General features: G+C 35.2%; 1 protein-coding gene and 1 non-coding gene across 4 annotated transcripts in view; one reads left to right on the forward strand and one right to left on the reverse strand.

Annotated features, from left to right (window-relative positions):
• The window catches only part of KCNT2 (potassium sodium-activated channel subfamily T member 2), a 371,544-nt gene that overhangs the window by 285,176 nt on the left and 60,831 nt on the right, over positions 1–25,537 (reverse strand). The window lies entirely within an intron of this gene.
• LOC130850589 (U6 spliceosomal RNA) lies at positions 23,370–23,480 on the forward strand. Its single transcript, XR_009052955.1, has one exon. It is a non-coding gene; the product is annotated as a U6 spliceosomal RNA (small nuclear RNA).

Genomic DNA, 25,537 nt, shown 5'->3' on the forward strand with positions numbered 1-25,537 from the left:
TAAACATACTTGGTGTTAATTCGTGTTAACAAAAGTTTAAAATTAAAGTGAAAAAACTAATTTTGTTAAATGAGTTATAGGTCTATTATATGCAAATGTGAAAGACAGTAAATATGCAAAAAGTATTAATAGAGGTGCCAGCAGTTTCTGAGGAAGAACAGATGTACATATAACAAAACAATGCTGTAATTCATACAAGGAGTCAGTAAAATCTGCAGTAATGAAGTTTATACTTTGACAAAAAAAACTGCAGTCACCTAAACTGACTATATTGTTTGTTACATGTTATATCACTTAGGACTCTTCAGTCTGCAATTGTGAAAACAAACCTATTCAAACTATTCTAAATTAAAAAGGAATTTAAATCCATTCATAACTGAAAAGTGCCAGCCTGGGATTGACTGCAGGCATGGCTTGAAGAAGGAACTCATCAATTTCACCAACTTTATTTTTCTCCATCTCCCAACTTCATTTTCCTTACTTTGTCCTGAAACAGATTTTCCTCTATGGTAATTAGATATCTGCAACTGCTCCAGAAATTGTATCTGTTCATGAGACGTACAGAAAGAAAAAGAAGCAAGTCTTTACCAGAATTTCATTGACTACAGGTGTCAATGGATCTCATTGGGTCATACAGCCATCCCTGAATTAAACACTGAGATCAGGGGATGAAGTTCTCTGATTGGCTTAGCTTTGGTCATATTCTTCAGTCTCAAATCTGGAGCTTGATTAGGAGTCAGGGAAGGCACTAAAGCCCATGGACTGAGATGGAGGAAAAAGTGGTTTTCCAGAGGGAAATGAAGAATCATTATCAAAAATGAGCAACTGGGTGCCAGTGGTATAAAGCAACTAAAGAGGCAATATGATGTATGATATGATACAAATTACATGATGTAAAACAATACAGTTCACATTAAAATCATATATAATATGATTTATTTTCAGTGCTAAGCAAGATCTTCATGGTCTTATATCTTAAATATCATTTTCATACATAATATTGAAAAATGACATTAGAATTGCATTAGGACATTTCTACATTGATGATATTGAGTTTAGTATTTTGGGTATCAGATTACTGAGGTAGTTCCTAGCTATCAGAATTTCATTGTGCATACATCACTAGCTACAGGTAGACAGGAAACACAAATTAGATCTAATTTTGCGTTAAACTGTCTCCTAGCTTGGAAAAATTAATTTAAATAAAATGTAAAGTTTCAACTTTTATAAAACCAGGGAGTATTTTGTTATATAATCTTCAGTTTCACATTTATTTCATATTGTTATGACTGGAGTAGAGAAAGGGAAGGACAGTGATTATGAAAAGGTGGGAGGGTTTTATAAGCCCTGTTAAGGAGTTTGAACTCGGACTTTAAAGGTAACAGTGAACCATTTAAATCGAGAATTGTTTGTTATGTCAGTGGTTTTTGATAGTTCTAATCAGTATAGAGATTGCATGAAAAAGGTCAAGATTAAATGTGAGGAAACCCCAGTAGTCCAGGAAAAAGGTGATGTTAAGTAAATGTAAAAATGAACACTTATTTAGGACTAGAAATAAAACAGCTTGGTGATTTGTTATATATCAAGGTCCCTGTGGAGAAACGAAGTCAAATGTGACTCCCAGCTTTCTAGTTCAAGCATTTGATTAGATGTGAGTGGTCATTTAACAGGAAAGCAAATATCAGAAAAGTGATACTCTGATGATTTTTAATTGTTGGAGAATAGCTAGTAAACAGATAGAAAATGACCAAATCAACATTCTCAGTGTTTTCATGGTCATTTGTGGATTTTCACAAAGCAGCAAAAGATGTGGTCTTTAGGGCACATTCCCAGCTGATGTCAAGCAAGATGATGCCCTATCTCTTTATGTCAGTGCCCATATTTTAAACACGTGCCATTTCCATGGTCTATTTAGTGTCCTGTTTTTTGCATTTTTTTTTGGTGCTTTTTGTTGGTGATTTTGCTGTTCAAAGTAACCCTCGAGCTCCAATGCTGAAGTGCTCTCTGGGTTCCTAGATGCCAGGCTGGGATGTGCCTTATGGAGAAAATGTGTTTGTTAGATAAGCTTCCTTCAGGAATGAGAGTGTTACTTGCTTTGAGTTCAATGTTCCTTCCGAAAAAGGAAGTGAGCCTGCTCTGCAAAATGTCAAATTAAGATCTATAGTGCATGATGAAGCTATGGAAAAGGTGGAAAACCAGCTAAATGTGTGGATTCATGAGATGTGGATAAGGCGAATGTTCACACACACATATATGTATACAAATTATACATACAGGTAACCCTTAAACATTGCAGGGGCTAGAGAACAGTCAGAAATTCACTTGTAACTTTATAGTCGGCCCTCTGTATCCTTGAACTTAACCAACCACAGACCATGTACTATTGTCATATTTACCATTTAAAAAAATCCGCATACAAGTGGGCCCACAAAGTTCAATCCTGTGTTGTTCAAGGGTCAACTGTATATATATTATATAAACATAGATATAATATGAAGTAACTTGTACTAATCCTTGGTCAGGACCTACCTTGTAGTTATACTTGGATGGTATAATGTATTCTTGTCTGTTCTTCAAACGTTACCAATACAAAGGCAGTAACTGCCTTACACTTTTTTGCAATCCCCAGTGTGTTGGTTCTACAGTATATCCCTCAAAACTTCCTGTTGAAGAAACAAAAGGTCTTTTGAAATGGCAAATTATCTTTTATTCATTTTAATGGGAATGGAAAAGGTAGACCTCACAGCATTTATAAGCTATTTATTAGCTTCAGTAATTTGCCTTTTGTTATCAAAGTATAAGGTTTTACTACCACAAAGGCTGAAAGTATACACACAGAACTCCATTATGCAAAAATAAAGTTGGTTAAAATTAGTTGAAATGTGTTCAGAAAAATAATGACACTTTACTAGCAAAACAGGGTGACCTAAAATGAGTGGTATCAATAATCTAACAAATTCTCCCCAAATGAGGCCATTATCTTTACAGTTTCAAGTACTTTAAAAGCTGCTTGAATTTCTTTCACTGGGGAAGAATGTTAATAGGAAACCATTATTCCGCTTATAAATCAGCATGAGTCCTTCGAAAGTAGCATATATTTCTAGCATGTGAAGGATATATGCTCAATAACTCAGAATCTTTCATTTAAATAAAAAAATAAAGTTGCAATTTGAAGAGTTTCAATTAGTTTAAATAATTTAATGTGAAACAAAGTTCCTGGTGCACATGAAGGAACATAATTTATATAGAGAAACATATTATACAAAGTTTCAAGCTGAATTCGTTTCTCACTCTACTCTGCAGATGTTCAAAGGATTTTTTAATTTGTTTAGTTCAGCATTTGCTATGAAAAGATCCAATTTGTAGGTCAAGAAACTATTCAAGAAACCTCTTTTTCCACTAAAAATTTTTTCACCAATAAAATTTTCATCTCCAAAATGTACTCATATTAGATTAGTCATTAATACCATTTTCATATATGTCTGCTATATGCTAGGAATGTATCTTTATTAATTTTTATTGTTATATACAACTAATATACAACGTTAAGCTGATTCAGGTGTACTACATAATGAGTTGACATTTGCATACATTATGAAATGATCACCAGGATAGGTATGGTAACCATCTGTCCCCACACAGTTATTACAATATTATGACCACATTCCTTATGCTACATATTATACCCCTGTTACTTACTTATTATATAACGGAGGTTTGTACCTTCTAATCCTCTTCACCTATTTTGCCCGCCCCTTTACGTGCTGGCACCCACCCATTTGTTTTCTGCAACTATGAGTCTGTTTTCATTTTGTTTTGTTTGTTTTGGTTTTTAGATTCCATGTAATAAGTGAGCTCATGTATTGTCTTTCACTGTCTTATTTCACTTAGCATAATACCCTTGTCACAAATAGCAAGATTTCTTCTTTTTTATGGCTAACATTTTATCGTGTTTATATATATATGTAACATAGATATACAATACATATACATATTACATATGTATATGATATTTATGACATATATCACATCTTCTTTATCCATTTACCTATGAATGGACACTTATGTTGCTTCCATATCTTGGCTATTGTGAATAACACTGCAATGAACACTGGAGCGCATATATCTTTTTGAATTAGTGTTTGTTTTTCTTCACGTAAATACCCAGAATTGAAATTGCTGAATCACATGGCAGCTTTATTTTTAATTTTTTGAGGACACGCCATACTGTTTTCCTTAGTGGCTTCACAAATTTACATGCCCACCGATAGTACACTAGTGTCCCTTTACACTACATTTGCATCAACACTTGTTGTTGGTAGTCTTCTTTTTCTTTTCTTTTTCTTTCTTTCTTTATTTTTTGAGGTACACCAAGTTCAATCATCTGTATTTGATAGGAGCCATTCTGTCATATGTGAGGTGGTATCTCATGCTTTTGATTTTTATTTCCCCGATTAATGATGTTGAACATCTTTTCAGTTACCTATTGGCCATTTGTAGGACCTCTGCCCATTTTTTAATCAGGTTATTTGCATTTTTGATGCTAAGTTGTATGAGTTTGTATAATTTAGATATTAACCCCTTTATTGGATATATGGTTTGCAAATATCTTCTCCCATTCAGTAGGCAGCTTTCTGTTTTGTTGATAGTTTCCTTCACTATCCCAAAGCTTTTCAGTTTGATGTAGTCTTATTTGTTTATTTTTATTTACTTTGCCTGAGGAGACAGATCCAAAAAAATATTCCTAAGCCTAAGGTCAGAGTGCACTGCCTGTGTTTTCTTCTAGAAGCTTTGTGATTTCAAGTCTCACATTTAAATCTTTAATCGTTTTGAATTTATTTTTTATATAGTGTGAGAAAATTGTTCAGCTTGATTCCTTTGTGTGTAGCTGTCTAGTTTTCTCAACAGCATTTAAAATGGCTCTCTTTTTCTCATTGTGTATTCTTGCCTCCTTTCTTATAGGTCAAGTGAACACATAAGTGTGGTTTTATTTCTGGGCTCTCCACTGTGTTCCATTGACTTATGTGTCTGTTTTTGTGACAGCACCACACTATTTTGATTACTGTAGCTTTGTAGTACAGTTTAAAATCAGGGTGTGTGATTCTTCCAGCTTTGTTCTTTTTTCTCAAGATTGTTTTGGCTATTTGGGGTCTTATGTGTTTCTATACAAATTTTAGAATTATTTGTTCAAGTTCTATGAAAAATGCCATTGGTATTTTGATAGGGAATGCACTGACTATGTCTTAAGTAGTATAGTTATATTAACAATATTAATTCTTCCAATCCATGACTACATATATCTTGCATCCATTTGTGCTCTTTTCAATTTCTTTTATCAGCATCTCATAGTTTTCCAAGTACAGGTCTTTTACCTCATTGGTTAGATTTATTTCTAGGTATTTTACTATTTCTGGTGCAATTGTAGATGGGATTTTCTTAATTTTTTTTGGATAGTTCATCATTAGTGTATAGAAACTCAACAGATTCCTGTATATTAACTTTGTATCCTGCAAATTTACAGAATTCATTGATGAGCTCTAATAGTTTTGGTGGAGTATTTAGGTCTTTAGGAATTTCTACGTATAGAATCATGTCATCTGCAAAGTGACAGTTTTACTTCTTCCTTTCCAATTTGGATTCTTTTATTTCTTTTTCTTGACTGATTGCTGTGGTTAGGACTATAGGTCAAAACTATGTTGAGTAAAAGTGGTGAGAGTGGGCATCCATGTCTTGTTCCTGATCTTAGAGAAAATGCTTTCAGCTTTCAACATTGTATATGATGTTAGCTGTGGGTTTGTCATATATGGCCTTTATTATGTTTAGCTATGTTCCCTCTATACCCACTTTGTTGAGAATTTTTATCATCAATAGATGCTGAATGCTGTCAAAAGCTTTTCTTCATCTATTAAAAGGGCTATATAATTTTTATACTTCAATTTGTTACTGTAGTGTACCAGATTGGTTGATTTGCAGATATTGAGCTAATTTTACATCACTAGAAGAAATTCTACTTGATAATAGCTTATGATCCTTTTAATGTATTGTTGAATTTGGTTTGCTAATATTTGGTTGAGAATTTTTGCATCTATGTCTATCAGAGATATCCGGCTACAATTTTTTCTTTGTGGTGTCTTTGTCTGGTTTTGGTATCAGGGTGGAGCTGGCCTTGTAGAATGAGCTTGGAAACCCTCCTTCCACCTCAATTTTTTGGAATAGTTTGAGAAGGATAGGTGTAAACTCTTGTTTAAATGATTGGTAGAATTCACCTGTGAAGCCATCTGGTCCTTGGACTTTTGTTTGTTGGGAGTTTTTAAATTACTGATTCAATTTCATTCCTGGTAATATCTGTTCAGATTTTTTATCCTCTCATGACTCAGTTTTGGGAGATTCTGTGTTTCCAGGAATGTACCCATTTCTTCTAGGTTGCCCATTTCATCAGTGTATAATTTTTCATAGTAATTTCTTGGGATCCTTTGTATTTCTGTGGTGTCAGTCATAACTTGTCTTCTTTCATTTCTGATTTTATAGATTTGGAAGCTGTCTCTTGTTCCCTTGATGAGTCTGGCTAAAAGTTTATCAACTTTATCTTTTCAAAGAACAAGTTCTAAGTTTTCTATTTTTTTGTTTGTTTGTTTGTTTCTACTTCATTTATTTCTCTTCTGATCTTTATTCTGTCTTTCTATTAACTCTGGGTTTAGTTTGTTCTTTGTTTTCCAGTTCCTTTAAGGTTGGATTATTTATTTGAGATTTTTCTTATTTCCTGAGGTAAGCTTGTATCACTATAAACTTCCCTCTTAGAACTGCTTTTGCTTCATCCCATAGATTTTGAATCAGTGTATTTCTGTTTTTGTTTTTTTCCAAGTATATATATTTTTTTAATATTTTTTTTCCTTTTAATTTATTTATTTGGTTGTGCCAGGTCTTAGCTGCAGCAGGTGGACTCCTTAGTTGCTGTAGGTGTGCTGCTTAGTTGTGGCATGTGAACTTTTAGTTGTGGCATGCACGTGGGATCTAGTTCCCTGACCAGGGATTGAACCCAGGCCCCCTGCACTGGGAGCACAGAGTCTTATCCACTGCACCACCAGGGAAGTCACTTTCCAGGTGTATTTTTAATTTCCTCTCTGATTTCTTCAGTGATCCACAGGTTGTTTAGTAGCATGTTGTTTAGCTTCCATGTGTTTGTGTTTTTTACAGTTTTTCTTGTCATTGATTTCTAATCTCAGACCATTGTGGTTGCCAAAGATATGTGATATGATTTCAATCTTAATAATTTTATCAATACTTCTTTTGCATCCCTGTATTTGATCCTATAGAATGTTCCATGTGCACTTGAAAAGAGTGTGTATTCTGCTGCTTTTGGATAGAATGTTCTATAAAAATCTACCAAGTCCAACTGGTCTAACGTGTCATTTACAGCTGGTGTTTCCATATAAATTCTGTCTGGATAATCTGTCCATTGATGTAAGTGGGTTGTTAAAGTCCCCTACTATTGTTGTGTCACTGTCAATTTCTCCCTTCATGTTTGGTCCTAGAAGTCTCTTAAATTATCCTCATTTTTAAAAATTCTATTTTCTTTTTTCTGTTCAGCATGAGTGATTTCCACTATTCTTTCAATTCTCTGATCTATCCCTCTGCATCATCTAACTTACCAGTGATACACTCTAGTATATTTTTTATTTCAATTATTTATTCTTCAGCTCTGTTTAGCTCTTCTTTATATTCTCTAACTCTTTTTTAACATTCTCAGACTTCCCTGGTTGTGCAGTGGTTAAAAATCTACCTGCCAATGCAGGGGACATGGGTTCAAGCCCTGGTCCAGGAAGATGCCACATGCCATGGAGCAACTAAGCCTGTGTGCCAACAACTACTGAGCCTGCTCTCTAGAGCCTGCATGCTGCAACTACTGAAGTCCACGTGCCTAGAGCCCATGCTCCACAGCAAGAAGCCATCGCACTGAGAAGCCCACACACCATAATATAGAGGAGCCTCTGCTCACCACAACTAGAGAAAGCCCAGAAACAGCAACAGAGACCCAACACAGCCAAAAATGGATAGATAAATAAATAGATAAATAAATAATAAATAAATCTTTAAAAAAAATTCTCACTGTGTTCATCTATTCTTCTCCAGAATTCATTGAGCATCTTTATGATCATTACTTTAAATTCTTTATTGGGTAGATTGCTTACCTCTACCTCATTGAGTTCTCTTTCTGAGGTTTAGTTTTGTCTCCTCATCTGGAACATATTCCTCTGTCTCTGTTTTGCTGAATGCTCTGTTCATTTCTGTGGGTTAGGTAGGTTGGTTACATTTCCTTATCTTGGAGAAATGGCCTTGTATAGGAGATGCCCTATGAAGCCCAGCAGCACTCTCCCACCTGGTCACCAGAGCTGTATGCTCTAAGGGTGCCCCTTATGTGGGCTGTCCATTGCAGCAGGGCCAACTTATCTGAGCACACTGTAGGCAGGGCTGGCCCCTGGCCTGGTTGACTGCCAGGCTCTGCCCTTTACTGTGGCTGCAGACCAGCTGGTATGTGGGGCCAGTTCCTAGCATAGCTGGCAGTAGGGCCCAGGAGATCTTGGGGCTGGTCCTGGCTCACTGTTTGATGGGACCAGGTCCAAGGGCAGCTCACTGCAGGAGCCAGGGGCCCTCTGGCTGGTGCTGGCCCACAGATGAGCAGGGTTGGATCCTAGTCACTGGTTATAGGGTCAGGTGGGGCCTGGGACTGGTGCTGACCTGCTGCTGAGTGGTTAAGTCCCCAGCACTAATAAGATAGAGGGAGAATTCCCAAAATGACATTTGCAAGCACCAGTGTCCTTGTGGTAGAATGAACTTCCATAAGTGACTGCTGCCAGTGTGTACTTCCCCAAGGGGAGATGCAGATTGCTTCCTGCATCTCTGGGGTGACTGCCAAGATCAGCAAGTGCTCTGGCCCAGGCTTCTTTCAAATACTGCCTTGAGCTGGGACTCTGAGCAAACTCTCATGTGAGATTTTGTGCATGCCCTTTAAGAGTGAAGTCTCTGTTTCCTGCAGCCCTCTGGCTCTCCCACAGGTAAGCCCTGCTGGCATCAAAGCCAGACATTCTGGGGTTTGTCCCAAGTGCAGGATCTCCAGGCTGGAGAGCCCAATGTGTGGCTCACACCCCTTGCTCCTCATGGAGAACCTCTGCTATTGTGATTACCCCCTTACTCATGGGTTGCCTACTTTGGGGTTTGGGTGTTCGCTATAGCACATCTCATTGTGGTTCCTTTTCTATAACTTTAATTGTGGAAAATCTTTTCTGCTCGTCTTCAGATCTTTCTCATCTATATTTTCTCTGTAAATACTTGTAATTTTGATGTACCTCTGGGAGAACGTGAGCTCAGCGTCTTCCTACTTCACCATCCTAGCCACGTGCTTGGCATTTTTTTTCTAATATTACAAAATAACTAAGAATTATTATTCTTATTATACAAAAGAGATAGCTGAGGCTCAGGAAGTTCAGTATTTGCTCAAGATCACACTGCTAGTAATTCATGAAGTTGGGATCTAAAAGAAGTGTAACTTTGCAATGAAAAATAAAATGAACCTTGAAGACTTACTCCTACATTTCTTACAGTTTATCTCATAAAAGCACTAGATGTAAAGGGCCATAATTCCTTCTGCACAAAAATTCTTTGGAATTAGATTTATAGACAGAAACTGAAGCCCAGAGTAGACAAGTGATGTGACTGAGGTGCATCCCTTTCATACACAGTGTCAGAGCAAGAACAGATCACAAGTCTGACTCTCAGATCATGGCTCTTGCTGATGTATCAAATTTCTGCCATTTCTCCCTTACTTTATTTTTTTTAATAAATTTATTTATTTATTTATTTATTTTTTATTGGCTGTGTTCGGTCTTTGTTGCTGCACAGAGGCTTTTTCTAGTTATGGCGAGCGGGGGCTACTCTTCATTGTGGTGCATGGGCTCCTCATTGCGGTGGCTTCTCTTGTTGCAGAGCACGGGCTCTAGGCATGTGGGCTTCAGTAGTTGTGGCACATGGGCTCAATAGTTATGGCACACAGGCTTAGTTGCTCTGCAGCATGTGGTATGCTCCTGGGGCCGGGATTGAACCCGCATCCCCTGCATTGGCAGGCAGATTCCCAACCACTGTGCCACCTAGGAAGTCTACCTTTAATAAACATTTCTTAAGAAAAAAATAAAACATAATAATGATCAATAATAGATTGACAGCCATCCTGTCACTAGTCTAATAATCTCCATAATCAGCTCTATGGGAAAATGAACTCTTCCAGGTAAAAAATTAAAAGCTTATGTTTTTTCAGTCAAAATAGCCTGTCTCATTTTTAAACAATGTTTTAATTTCTTTAATACATTAGTGCTGTGATCATTGTAAACACACAGAAAAGGAGTCCTTTTGATGTTGCATAATAATATTTTCTGGAAAGTGAACAAGATGTTGAATTACTCTGAACAAACATTTTACTCCCAATATTACAACCCTGCATAGCCCCAAGTATTTACAAATGCTGAAAAAAGGTCTTTAGATACCACTAATTTTATTATTCTTTGTTCTCCTGGGAGCACAACAGGAAATTCTTAAGCTGCCATTTCAATTGCAAAAACAAATCATGTGTGATCCTTCCCTCACTTCCCTCAGAGTAACTCTTTTTGCTCAAGCAAGGATCCAACAGAAGCCGCATACATTAACTTCTAATTTTCTAATGATATCCAAGCCAAAGAAGGGGTTATTGACCTAAGAACCAATAATAAATGCAATAAACCTTTACTCACTACGGGTTATCACCCAAACACTTAACTTTACCACAGTCCATTTAAGGAAGATGCATTTTAGTTTTAAGTGTTGATCATAAAATATATAATCATCAATGGAGTAGAGATTTATCTTTTATGGGAGTTTCCTCCTTGCTGGCTTAGACTGCTCGTCAGTGATAAAAATTGGTTAGAACTTCCCTTTCCCATTAGGTAGAATTATTCCCTTGACTGGTGACATCAATGTATTTGCAACAACCCATCTGCAGGGCTGGCAGCCTGGCCTAAAACGTACCGATAAAAGGAGCAGAAGCAGGAGTCGGCATTTTTTAGAGAAAGCTATTGCAGTCAGTCAAGAACAGAGAAGGTCAGGCAAGACACATCTGTGCATTAGATTGCCCCATACCTGTCATGCTCACACTTATGCTATACGTAAATATTTTACTCTTGAATATGTATCTTAAGATACATACTGTGATTGAATGACTTTTTTTAGAACAAATGTTGGGCTTAACATATTCAAAATACTGTCCATTTAAATGATAGAAAACGAATACTATGTTGAAACAGAACAATTTGATGATAATTTACAGTGCAAGCATATTTTATGTACTCAATTATTCTACATTATCTTCGAAAATAAGTCACTAAATTAAATATTACTAAATCTGAAAGAATTTTCTTAAATGTATATCTCTTGTTGATCATTAAAATAAATATATCAAAACATGCAATATAAGTTCACTGAAACCACAAGTTATTACAAGTTCTCTATTTGGGATAAGTAAATTAGTAAAAAACAAATACTGATAGCTCTATCCATGTCAGCAAAAGCACTTCAACACTGTCTTCACTTTTCAGCCCCTTGATGTTGTAGCTTACCCTACAGTACCTTTCTCGTGAGTCAGATATTGATGGCTGAAGTCGTGGAAAAGGCACAAATGTGGAGCCACAAGGAACTAGCTGTGGAGACATTATGATCTTCTGCTCAGATATTTGCTCAAGAGAAAGAAATGTGTTTACACCCACAAACTCCTTTCACCTCATTGCAAGATCAAGTGAATGGAGTCTTTTGATTTTACCATGACTTTAGAAAGATTTGATAGGATGTCAACATTTCATCTCCAGCAGCTGATTCTAATTTCTTTAATGCTATCTGTAATTCCGCGTTGCTTGACAGACTATTAAGGAAATGTTGATGGTGCAGGAAGACCAGAGTACGTTAACATGATTATTTCACAGAACACTCTGCACAGTGCATAAGTTGTCACAACATTCCTCTCTGTTTCTTTCTAAAAATCTTTTATTTATCTGTACTTAGTCTCAGGATGTTTGATGTTCAAAATATAGAACATATCACTTGTTTCAGAAAATATATAAACTTTTCTCTAATAAACAAATTCTGAAGAAGAATTTGAAAAAGAATAGATTTGAAACAGAAAAGAACCTGAAAAAGAATTGAGACATATATGTATAACTGAATCCCTTTGCTGTACACCTAAAACAAACACAATATTGTAAATCAACTATACGTCAATAATAAAAAAAAGAAAATATCACCCGATCGTCAAGAAAAAGGTCATTGTTATAAATTCAGACTTTTCATGCTGAAAACAAAGCAAAACAAAACAAAATTCAGATGCTAATTTTCAGAAAAGTCCATAGTACTGAGACCATGTCTAGCAAACACACAAACCTTACAACTCAGAACAATACGAGTGATCATATGTCAAACAGCAAGGGCTTTCTGCAATTAAAAAATACATACACATGAAATATTAAATTCCAAGAGGGTATTATTGTTTAGCATGTGTCCTTTGCAATGGCTGACATTTTGAGGGACACAGTACATGTGGAGAAGTTTCTTCTAAGCATAACTGGAATGGCAGACTGTATGAAAGAAAAGATATATATGTGTATGAATTAATAAAAATGCAGACATACATAAAATGTACAAATCTTGTTAAAAGGTAAAGATAATGTTAGAAAGATACTAGCAATTTATAGGCTAACAACGGCACACAGAAGTATATAAACATTTTTTTTGTAGCCTCACTCATGATAACCTTGTTTGGATTGTGAAAAATCAAAGTAATGTAACTGCCCAATAATAGAAAACCAGATCAATATATTTGGCACATCCATAGTATAGAATAGTAAGCCATCATAAATAATGATGAAAAGCTAATTGTAATATGTTATTAAGTGGAAAACCAATAAATAAATAAATAAACAAAAATAGGTTGCCAAATACTATTTGATTGTCATTTGATTCTGTTTAGATAAAGCTCATACATTTCAAAATAGAAAAAAAAAATCTGGAATATTATACATCAAGTTATTAGCATTGGTGAAATTAAATTTCAGGGATTTTTTTTTTGAAGTTTCTGGTGGTTGTTATTAATATTTTCCACCTTTCCCATGATGACCACGTTACTACTTATACAATAAAAATAAAGTACTAACTAAAGAAATGCATCAGTTTTATCAAATGACATCACTATCACAAAGTTTGACCATGATTTTACTTCCTAGAATGTGTATCCCTTCAAAATCACTCTCTGGGTGTCATTTACAAAGATCCAAAAAATTGCTCTCTGGTGACAATAGGTCATTTTAAAGCATCTCATGTTGGAAATCACATCATATCCAGAATCAGAAATGAGATCCCTTTTCTAACCACTACTTACTAGTTAGTTCAACCTATTACACTTCAGCCCCTACCAGCTTCCCAGGGTTATTTGTTAAGTTCAGAAAAGAAGTTTAAAAGAACATCAACGGTCAAATATTTACTGGGTAAATCGCAATTTTACAGAACATAAGTTCTTGACCTTATCACTGCCGAGGGATCAAGTTATTACCTAAGATCCTCATAACTTTTATTCTTCCAAAGAGTCTCTGGGGGTTGCTCCTTCTAGGATAATGTATGGGCTTTGCTTTTCAGAGCAAAAATGCCTAAGAGGTATTTTCTTCAACTCAGCTGAGCTGGATCCATATTTTTCCACCAACCCCATTAGGGAAAAGATTTTCACAGTTCTCAAAGCAGAATCCCCAAGCAGACATCCTAGAGAACAGGTTTCCATCCGAGGATTTTAATGCTGAGGGACACAATTCAGAGCCACAAGTCCTGCATAGACTGGCTCGTCCCATAGGGAGGACTTCGAACACACCAAGGTGACGTAACTGTTCTGAGACTCACAGTTTCCTCGAGCTGGTAGTAATTCTTACTTCCTAATGTTAATGAGAACGAAATGAGAATGCGTGTGAAATACCTAATGTAGAAACTGACAGGTAGTAGCCTCTCAATTTTCTTTCTCATGTCCTTTTTTTAGCCTAGTATTCTTAAGATAACCATTATTATCACACAAGGTTGATAAAATTTTACCCCACAGCAAACAGACATTTTAGTAAGGTGTCCCAGTATTATCACTGAGAAATGTAGATTTGTGGCAAGTTCACTGAAATAACAAAAATAACTCAAGGGTTCAGAGATGATTACAGCAGGATCTCTAGTCAGGCTGTACTAGAGTCTCTCTCCATGAAGTAATCAGAGAAGCCTTTATGCCAGCAATTTAATGTAATTAGACCAAATGGCTGCTGGTGGAAGTGCAGAAGCTCAGCTGAAGCAGTATTTCCTAGCATTTACAAGTTTTATAAAGCGGTGGCAGGGAGTACCTGGGCAGGCTTATCTGTGAGCTAACTTTCTTGCTCTGCCTATGCGTAGCCATCAAAATCCTCAAATTTGTGATTTAGCTTCCTTCGCTCAATACTACAGTAAAGTGGGGTTTTTTTTAGTAAACAAAGTCTTCATTAGTCTTTTTTTCCCTCTTAGGAAAGGAATGCCTTATCACATGCTCACATTCATTTATTTCACAGTGACTACAAATGAGGATCAACAGAAATAATATTCTAACTTAAAACTTTAGTCCATGAAATATCTTTTCAAAACATCAGAGTTTTTGGGCTGATGGCACACACTGCCAGGAACAACTCATTCTGACTCTGAATAGTACCATAAACACAAGCAGTAGCCAAGCAAGAAGCAGGAAAAAGTAGGTGATTTGTACCGTTTCCATGTAATGTATTTGGACATCATTTGAGTTTCCAGAACTAAATCAACAGAACCATTCAACAGCTAAGTTCATTTTTAAACCTGACGTGCTGGAATCCTTTAACGTTTCCAAGCTCAAACTTGGAACATGAGTTGTATTAAGCAGAAAGAAAGGAAAATATGGAGATAGACGAGAGAATCCTTGAGACCACCATGTTTCTTATTTCGTCCTAGAATGTTCATTATACCTCGCAGAATTCTACGTGCAGAATGTTTATTAAGTGAAATAAAAAGAAAAAAGGCAAAGAATTGTGACTAGACTGCAATCTCCAATAATTTACCAGCAGAACATACTTTTTTAACGTATTTAACGATTCCCTGTGGCTGAGCCAAAATCAATTACTTCTGCTTTCTATTTGAACTTTTGCATGTGAAAAGGGATGTTTATAGGATAGTCTCCCACTCTATTAATATGCTTTGATGAATGATCAAGTAGTTGAGCTCTTCTTATAAACCAAGGCTTACAACCATATGACATAACATAAAGCACTACGATGAAATTAAGGGTCTCAGACTGCTTACTTTCCCTATACAACCCTGGAAATATAGTTTCCCCCCACATACACTGTGGCCACTCAAAATTTATCCCTTCTTGAGAGCAGTAGCAATTCGGAAGCAAAGGAAATTCTCAGATAATCGACATACACAGAAACCTGTCACCGGTCACATTAAAATTTCATTCTTTTTCTGAGCAAACTAAGGATTATATATAGGATGGAGTGGATAGAACTTGCATCGTCATTAGTGACTAAGGTGATTATCAAGGATATAACACTCCAACCTTGGTATTGCTTACACCCACTATTGTCTTTTAAAGCACAAGGTTCTCCTTCCGATGCTGGAAGAATGATTATGAGAATAGCTACTGATGTAGTGAAGCTCTCTTTCAACGTTCAACAATAAGTAGCCCTCTTGAGACTTGGTGGATAACACGAAAATTATCCCTCAATTACAAAAAAGAGACCATGGTCCTCATTTCTCTGTGAAGATGTCCTTATGTCTCAGAACTACAAGAATTACTTTGAAAGAGAATATGATGATCCAGAAAGGAGCAAGTTTAAAAAGGAACCAACTATATGGACCAAAGCATCTGGGAACTGTTCAAGTTCTTCCATCATCTGGGATGCTTAGCTTCCCAACCTGAGAAATGAGATCCGACAGCTTCCTCCCAGGCCAGAAATCTAGCAATTCTTTAAATCAATCCGTGTGAAAAGAAAAGTCTCAGCTTAGTTACAGATGCATTTATTTATTCATTCAATAACTTTTGTGTCTTCTATTGTGCTGGATATCATACATAAAGCAGTGAATAAAAGAAAAACCGTCTTTGTTCTCTCAGAGCTTATATTAGAATCAAAAGAATCAGAAAATAAACACAGCAATAAATGTTCAATTACAAACTGAAATAAGTGCCATGAATGAAAGTTCTAGGTGGTAATAAGTGGGTAGATTGAGCAGCTGGGAGGTAGCGAAGGCCTCTCCACCATGTTGCCTGAGCCATTGAACTTCTCTTCTCATAGACCATCAGCCCCGAAAGTAATTTTGTTTACTGAAAGTTGATTTTCATTCACAATTTGGGGGTAACACGTGATATCTGTCCTTAAGCCCCGATATTCTTGCACTCAATGTACAAAAGATTGGAGGGCAATGAATGGGGTGGGGGGGAAAGGATTTTTTTTTTTTACTTGAGACATAAACATACTGTGTCAGAAAACCACGATTTGCAAAGATTGCTTCCCACAGCTAATAACTGTCCATATTACAATCCCTTTGATAAATAACCGTTTTCAGTACATTTATACTTTGAGAGGAAATCATAAATAGAGGTATTGTTCCATGGAGTAAACTGATTACCTAGTAGACCATGAGGAAAATTGTCTCTGCGTTCAAAGTACACAACTGGCTAGGTACATTACTTTAAAGTTTCCCATTTTCAAATCCTTCTTCAGGCAATAAATATGCACAATTCTGTGGCTTATTATTAAGATAGTATTTGCTAGACTTGGGAGACTAATTATTCAAGCAGATACAGAAATGCCTATGTCCTAAGATTATTCTCAAATGAAAAATAAGAAGGAAATGGGGACACTAAGAAAGCTGCTGCAAACTAAATTAAGTAGAAAAAAACATATTAAAATTAAGCTTGCATCTTAGTCTTTAAAATTTAAAAAAAAAAAAAAAGAAAGGGAGCTTATTTTCTAGACATTTGATTAAAAGGTAAAGCCCAGAGATAAAAGAAAGCAAACTCAAAATCCACAAAAATAAGGTTTATTGATTTTATCAATGTATAATAAATAGATCTTCAAGTCTATCTCGAGAAAAATCAGACTGTTTATGGAACTGACATACTCTCACTGATTTCTCTCTGCTAAATCATCTCAATGAGGGGAATACAAAAACAGATGAATTCTCAACCTTCCCAATAATGAAGAAAAATTCTTGCAATTCTCCTAGTGAACACTAGCTACATGGATTACATACTAAAGACCATTCAAAATTACCCACCTCCCTTTTCTTTATGGCTCTGATTCTGTTATCGAAGTATAACTTTGATTATGACTTCCCTTTCCTTGCATATGATTTAATGAGAACAAAGTCACTACCCTAACATTATGGACTGTATCTCGGTCATACTATAGTGTGCTGAGCACAAATCAGTTGGTTTGAAACTGCACAACTCTGGATGTGCTCACGAAATCAGATGCCCAGCATCCCAAGAGAAGTCTGAGACACTGCACCATGGGCCTCACCAAGGGAAGGCCACTATGATGTATTCACCAAATGGCCAACTACCATCCCATTTTTCCTGTGATTTCGCTTCATCTTTGAAATCTCAAAGGACAAAATTCCAACTTTTTAATCATTAACTATCTGTAAAAATGTCTGTCTTAGAAATACTCATTTAAAGGCAGTATCAAAAGATGTTCATCAGGGACTTCTTAGGTGGCGCAGTGGTTAAGAATCTGCCTGCCAATGCAGGGGACACGGGTTCAATCCCTGCGCCAGGAAGATACCGCATGCCACCGAGCAACTAAGCCTGTGCGCCACAACTATTGAGCCCGTGTGCTGCAACTGCTGAAGCTCGTGTACTTAGAGTCGTGCTCCACAACGAGAGAGGCCACCACAATGAGAAGCCCACTCACCACAATGAAGAGTAGCCCCCACTCGCTGGCCACAACGAGAGAAAGCAGGTGTGCAGCAACAAAGACCCAACATAGGCAATAGATTAATTAATTAATTTTAAAAAATGTCCATCATCCCTAATTATTAGAGAAATGCAAATCAAAACTACAATGAGGTATCACCTCATATGTGTCAGCAGGGCTATCATCAAAAAGTCTACCAGTAATAAATGCTGGGAGAGGGTGTGGAGAAAAGGGAACCTGCCTACACTGTTGGTGGGAATGTGAATTGGTACAGCCACTATGGAGAACAGTAAGGAGGTTCCTTAAAAAATTAGTTACCATATGCTCTAGCAATCCCACTTCTAGACATATATCTGGAGGATACTATAATTTGAAAAGATACATGCACCCCACTGTTCATGGCAGTACTATTTACAACAGCCAAGACAGAGAAGCAGCCTGAGTATCCATCAACAGATGAATGGATAAAGAAGATGTGATACATACATACAATGGAATAGTACTCAGCCATAAAAATGAATGAAATAATGCCATTTGCTGGAATAATGCCATAAAAATGAATGAAATAATGCCATTTGCCATGGCTAGAACTAGAGATTATCATGCTAAGTGAAGTAAGTCAGATAGAGAGAGACAAATATCATATGATATCACTTACATGTGGAATCAAAAAAATAATACAAATGAACTTATTTACAAAACAGAAGCAGACACAGACATAGAGAACAAATTTGTGGATACCAAAGGAAAAAGGTGGGGGAGGGATAAATTAGGAGTTTGGGATTAACAGACACACACTACAATACATAAAATAGATAAACAACAAGGACCTACTGTAGAGCACAGGGAACTATATTCAATATCTTGTAATAACTTACATCCGAAAAAGAACATATATATATTTATAATATCACTTTGCTGTACACCTGAAACTAACACAACATTGTAAATCAACTAGACTTCAATAAAAAAATAATACAGGCAGTATCAGTAGCATATAGAAAGTAGGGAAACCATAGAGCCTGAATCAATTAACGGTAATCCCAATGAAAAAAGACAACTGAAAACAACTCTAACAAATAGTTGAGAAGATGTAGTAAAATTTATCGCAATTTGGGCTCTTTAAAAAGAGTCCAAGAGATGACTTTGAGTTATGCTCATTTTCTTTGTACATTTTTATCACCTTGGTTTTGTGGCACCACGACCTGCTATAGGTAATACAAGTTATAGGTAGTTATGTTCATGGGGACCCTAATCTGAAATATCTACACCTGTATGTAACGTCAAGCCATATTAAAATGAGGTTTTACTAAATCCTAAGACTCAATTTCCAATGTACCATTTGACTGTCTTGCATCGATTAGTCTCAAACTTTTCTAACTTCTGCTATCCTAGCACCACCCAGTTGAAGAATTAACGTAAAAATGTATTCAGAGGATTAGAGGTTGAGAAATGAAGTATACACTTCCATGAAATGTATCTCTATTTGAATGAAAAATAAATAAATGGCTTTAACTCCCTCTTCGTGTTTTATTATGCTACAGTTTTACATTTTGTCAAAGCTAGGGCATGTCATGCATTTCACACAAAGTGTTGTTAAAAAACTTCCTGAAGACAGAAATTAGAAATGAATACAAAATAATTTTAAATAATTAATATATTTCAATGAAATTATCCATTATAAACTAACTGAGCCTCTTCAGTTATTTAAAAAAATAATTATAGGACTATTTACTGAGGATTGACATAAGGATCTGAGAAAATAAGATGGGGGGGTGGATAAAACAAAGTATACAGAAAATCAGTGCCATTAACTCATCCATCCAGTAACATCTGAGCACTCCATATGTTTTGCGCCCTGCATGGGCTGCTGGGAACACTACGCCCTCCTTCACAGGGCTTTCTGAAGTCATTATTATGCATACATAAAGTGTCATCCTTGGTCTATTTAATATTTTTCAATAAGCTTATCACAGTTTAACTACAGATTTCTGACATATATACAATCTCAGATTAATATCTTACACCCTGTAAAAAAATTTAAAAATAAGTCCAACTAGTGTTTTTCATGGTATTACTGTCTTTTATGTAGAACAGCATTATTCCACATTCTTGATAGCTATTTTCAATTTCATCATACACGATATTTAGTTTTTACTTTAAATAAACTACTGTTCTTAACAAAAGGGCATTTTTTCCCCTCCTTTATCTTGGTAGTCATCAAGTAATGACTGCAACTCATCATTAGAATAAAATGCAATGGCATGATCTTAGTATTAGCTTCTGCTTTAAATTGTGGAAGCAGATATGAAATAAATTTTTTCTCTGACATCTACAGGTCAGTAAGTGAATCTTATCATTAGCCTTTAAACAATCATTAAAAGTAAAGAAATTGTCTGATCTCTAAAGCCTTATGATTTGGAACCAATAATTCAATTATGTAATTACAGAATGCTCTTGCATGCTGGAGAGATAAGCCCACAAATCTCTAAGAGGATTTTAAAATGCATGCATGCCAGGGCTAAGGAGAGAACATCTTAACAGTATGGCTGATGACTGCAGAAGGTCATAATCATCCAACTGATTAGCATATTTCAAGCTATTAGTGCAAGATTTTAATGCAAAATTAAAATTTAACCTTTTCCAAACAAGCGATGATATTAACCATGATGGCATGCTACTACTTTTTGCTTTTACTTTAACAATGCTGATCAAATAATTTAATAAATTCCTAAATTATTCTGAAATAATCTCTAGGCAATAAATCAATATCTATTCAACAAAGGTTTGTTTAAATTTAAAGAATAAGAAAGTAAATTAAAATGTTTCCTTTGCTGAAGTCTATTTTTAAGGGTAGCAGAATTTTACTATAAACATTATAGCTGTAATTCAATGCTGTTGTTGAATAAAAGGATCACACTCAATCGTTTTAAGTCCGGAAGAAAGAATATGTGCTTTAATATATTTTATAATCCTTCTATAAAAACACTTCATTCTTCCTCTAACCACTGTGAAAAACAATCTCCTAATATTGGGTGTCATCCAATGTTCTGAACATCTGAGGATGCAAGAGGAAATGGACTGAAATTGCAAAAATAAAAATTAAATTATATATACAACTGCAAGTCAGGGACCATATTTGGAGAAAAAAAAATACTCTATTTTAAACTCCATTTGCAAATTTTTCAATCCAATTCCCCATAAAAGGAAGCTAGATAAAGCAGAATCACTCAGGTGAAAATTACGTAATTAAAGTAACTATGAATTCAATTTTCCTGTTTATATCTTTGTGAAAATAGCAGCATTGAACATCTACCGACCAACAGACAACAACAAAACTTGAGCACCTAAGTTCACCAACACAGAATTGTGCTAAGTGGAAGCAGCATTATTTACGGGACTAAAAAATAGTTGTTCAGTTCTATAACCGTGGAGTATGATCAATCTCTGTTAAAAACTACAGTCCATCTCTTAGCGAGTACATAACCTTGGAAATGTTGCTAATTCTCTTCTTCCACATTACTTCATCTATAAAATAGAAATATGAATATCTAATTCATGGAGTTGGTGACTGAATTAAGTGAGATAAAGTACAAAAAGTGATTAGCACCTAATCATCACTCAAAATTGTTAACTCTTCTTCCCTAATATTCTGAACTGAACATATAAGACAAAAAACAATTAAGACATCTAATAATCAGTATTTTAAATACACTTAAACAAAGGAAAAATTAGAAGTAAAATGAACTGTGTTTAGAACCCAACAACATATTTTGCTTGCACGTTCAGGGGTCAGCAAATAATAGCCCAGAAGCCAAATCTTACCCACTGTCTGTTTTTTTATAACCTGCAAATGAAGCATGGTTTTCATATTTTAAAATGTCTGGAATAAATTCAAAGAAGAAGAATATTCATGGCATGTGAAAATCAAATTTCAATGTTCATAAATAAAGTTTTATTTCAGCTCAAACATGTACATTCATCTATATATTGTTACAGATACTCCTTAAGTTACAACAGCAGAGCTAACTAGTTGTAAAGAGTCCTTAGGGCCTTCAGGGCCTACAATAATTACAGTACCATCTGGTCTTTCCATAGGGGAAATGTGTTGATACCTGTTCTAGCAAGCAGAATATCCTATCTTCTGCCATAACCTATTTTGTTACATTTTAGCAAGACATTCAGAGATTCACTTTTTGATTACAGAGGATTTGTTTTAATTATCTGATAATGCACTCTAGACGTTTAACTAAGCCATATCTTATGAGATGAGATGCTGTCAGGACACTACGAAAAATACTTATGGAATGGAGGTATGGATGAAAATTGGGTAGACAACAAAGTTGGGAGAAAGACTTCTCACAACAATCTTGTACAGTCATTGATTATTAATATATGTAAATATGTTACCTATTCAAAGTATATGCTTAGTTTTTAAGAGAGGAGATGATCAAACCCTTTAAGCACAATCATTTCCTCTGTCAAACTAAAAAGAATTGTGTATAGTATTTATAAAAGGAAAAAATATAACATTTATAATTTTAAAAATCATATTTTCAAAGGCTTAAATAACTCACTTACACTGAGTTAAAATCTACCTATTTTATTAAAAAAATACTGTTTCTAAGGTGCACTTTTTATCTAATTAGAATTTCTTAATTACCTTCTATGAATAGATCCAAATATGCATTACTTTTCCAAAGGCATAGCCACAAAGTGATATCAAGTCTTTTCAAGACAAGGAAATGGAGCAACTTCCATTTGATTTTGTATATAAAACTTCATAATATTTGATTTATGTATGTAAAACGTCAGATATCATTGATTTGGAGTGTACATTTAGACATTTTCATAGAACTCTGATTGCCCAAAAGATAGAATACTGGATACAGGAGCCAGAGGTCTAATATAAGTCTGGAATATATGCAAGTGGCTAGAGGAGACTAAATCCCAGGACAACTTTCTACAGTTCTTCCTTCTTACATAATTTTTCTTCTGAGTTCGTTAACCTGCTCAGCCTCAAAGAAATGGGAATTAGGAACAAATAACTTAGTTGAGAAAGAATCATGAACATGTTCATGGAACTTAGAAGTTGGGAGGTATTTTTAAGTCCGTTATTTCATTCCCTCAACCATTCAACAAAGATACATAGATTTATTGAGTGCCTACAATAGGTAAGGCACCCGGCTTGACACTGGAGAGAAAATAAGGAACCAGAGAGATATGGTCTTCCCCTTGAAGACAATGAACCAGAGGTTCTGATAAAGGGTGTTGGATACTGAGGATGCAGAGGTGTGTTATAAACAGAGAGTTAGGGAAACATACAGAAAGAGGATTTAACCTGGTCCAGAGTTCAGAGTGCTCGCTTAGGCATCACATATACCAAAACTGGAAGCATTCAGAGAAGATTAGCATGGTCCTTGTGCAAAGCTGACAGAGTTCAGCAAAGCTGAGAAAATAACAAAGTGTCCGAAGGGTCAGAGTCACCTAAAGAAAAAGCTGGTAGAACACCAAGGAGCAAGGTGAAAAATAGAAATAAATACTGTGAGATATTTTATATTGTTATAATTTGATAATACAATTATTTAGCAAATATGTAAACAAAACGTTCATTTAAAATATAGTGGTAGTGGTCTTGAAAGCTGTTGGCTTACAATTCTTCAAAGGAATTCACTAGAGTTATTCTTGAAGCATAAGAAATTTGGTTCATGATTTAATTTGTAGCTTCCAAACAATTATATTTGATATGTAGATAATTATCCCATCTGTCTCTCGGCAATATCTTAGAGAATTAACATTTTAACATACTGCAATTGTGAGAATTCTAAAATCAGAAGACTAAAGTTTAATTTCAGCAAAATGTCTTGTGTACATCTCATGAGACGTTATCAATCAGAAGTCTCTTCTGGTATAACCACAGAAAGATAAATTTTGTCAGATTTAACAGCAATTAAAAAAAATCACCCTACCATTTTAATAATTTCAAAGGTAAATCTGTGAAAGTAAGAATATAATGGAAAAGAAAATATTGGGAGATAAAAGGAGTCCAGACTAAAACCAAACTTAGTTTTTAAAATTTGTAAAGTATATTTAACATATTTTTTTATCTTCAAGGAACCATTCCACGTTGGAAAAATGGACATCTCCAAGGCTTCTTATAAAGTGAAAAAAGAAATGTACAAAATAGACTATAAAGTCACTAGCATTTGTATACAGATGAAAAAAAGAAATATGCATATGTATACACATTTTTTTTTTTGCTTCCAAATTTATAGATTGTTTCTTGAACCATATACCAGAAACAAAGGGCCAGCTAAACTGCTTGTCTTTGGAAGTGCAAACTTGGGTGGGGAGGCATAATTTTCATTCTATTTCTTCTACTCCTATTTGCACAGTTTTAAAATTTTAAACCATGTGAATGTGTTACATATTAAAAAATGATTTTTGAACAATTAGATATGCATTTTTATAATTATATAAAATTTATATAATTTAAAAAATTATTTATACATATATATTTCAAGTTCTAATAACCCTCCTCCCCAACTAACAGAAGTGTTTTAATTATAAATGGAGTTGCAATTAGTAAAAGGGCAACTTGGGGAATTCCGGATTTAGAAGTTGGAAATAAATTTGCCCAATATGTCTCTAGTCTGGAAGTGAATTGCTGGATGTCAGAAACTCTCCAATGGTTTGCACACTGTCTTTAATATGATTCCATATTCTCACTGAGTAGGCTTTTCATCCCAATTTGTTTTCACACATGAAATTCACTGCAAAAAGAATGCCCTGAGCAGTATTAAAACACATGGACTCGACTGGCACTTTCATGTCTCATTATACATGATCAAATTTGTTTTGTAATACAAATAAGGTCTCCTATGAGACTAAGCAGTGCGATTTTTCTCAGGATGTGAGCAGTTAAGGGAAAAATCTGGAAGAATAACATTTCACGAAAATAAGAAGAATGCGTTTTAAATCTGAAGTTTATGAAATGCTTTTCCTGGACAAGTGTAAGAGGAAAAAAATCAATCCTCATTTCATTCTTAGCAAATGATTAAAAAAAATAAAAAGCCCAGTGGACTTCTCAAAAGTCTAGCAGGCTTGGAAAACATGATTTGGTTCAAATACATTTCTATTTTCTCCATACATGCCAAAAGTTACTAGCAGAAGTTACAATTCCTGTAAATTATGAGATATTTCCCACAGCCCTAATCCCAAAAACAACCATTAAAAAAAAAAAAACTGTCTAGGTTTGGATTTTTACTTTCACCAGAGGATTTTGGAGATCAAAAAAGAAGGCTTTGGGAGGCAAGCAGGATATAAGTATGCAGTGACTGTAGTATTAAAAAGAAAGCAAGGGAAAACTGCTAGCACTCATTGATGAGTTTAGTAAAGTAGCAGGATACAAAATTAATGCACAGAAATCTCTTGCATTCCTATACACTAACAACAGAAGAGCAGAAAGAGAAATTAAGGAAACTCTCCCATTCACCACTGCAACAAAAAGAATAAAATACCTAGGA

The sequence above is a fragment of the Hippopotamus amphibius genome, chromosome 3 (assembly GCF_030028045.1).
Source record: "Hippopotamus amphibius kiboko isolate mHipAmp2 chromosome 3, mHipAmp2.hap2, whole genome shotgun sequence".
Lineage (NCBI taxonomy): Eukaryota > Metazoa > Chordata > Mammalia > Artiodactyla > Hippopotamidae > Hippopotamus > Hippopotamus amphibius.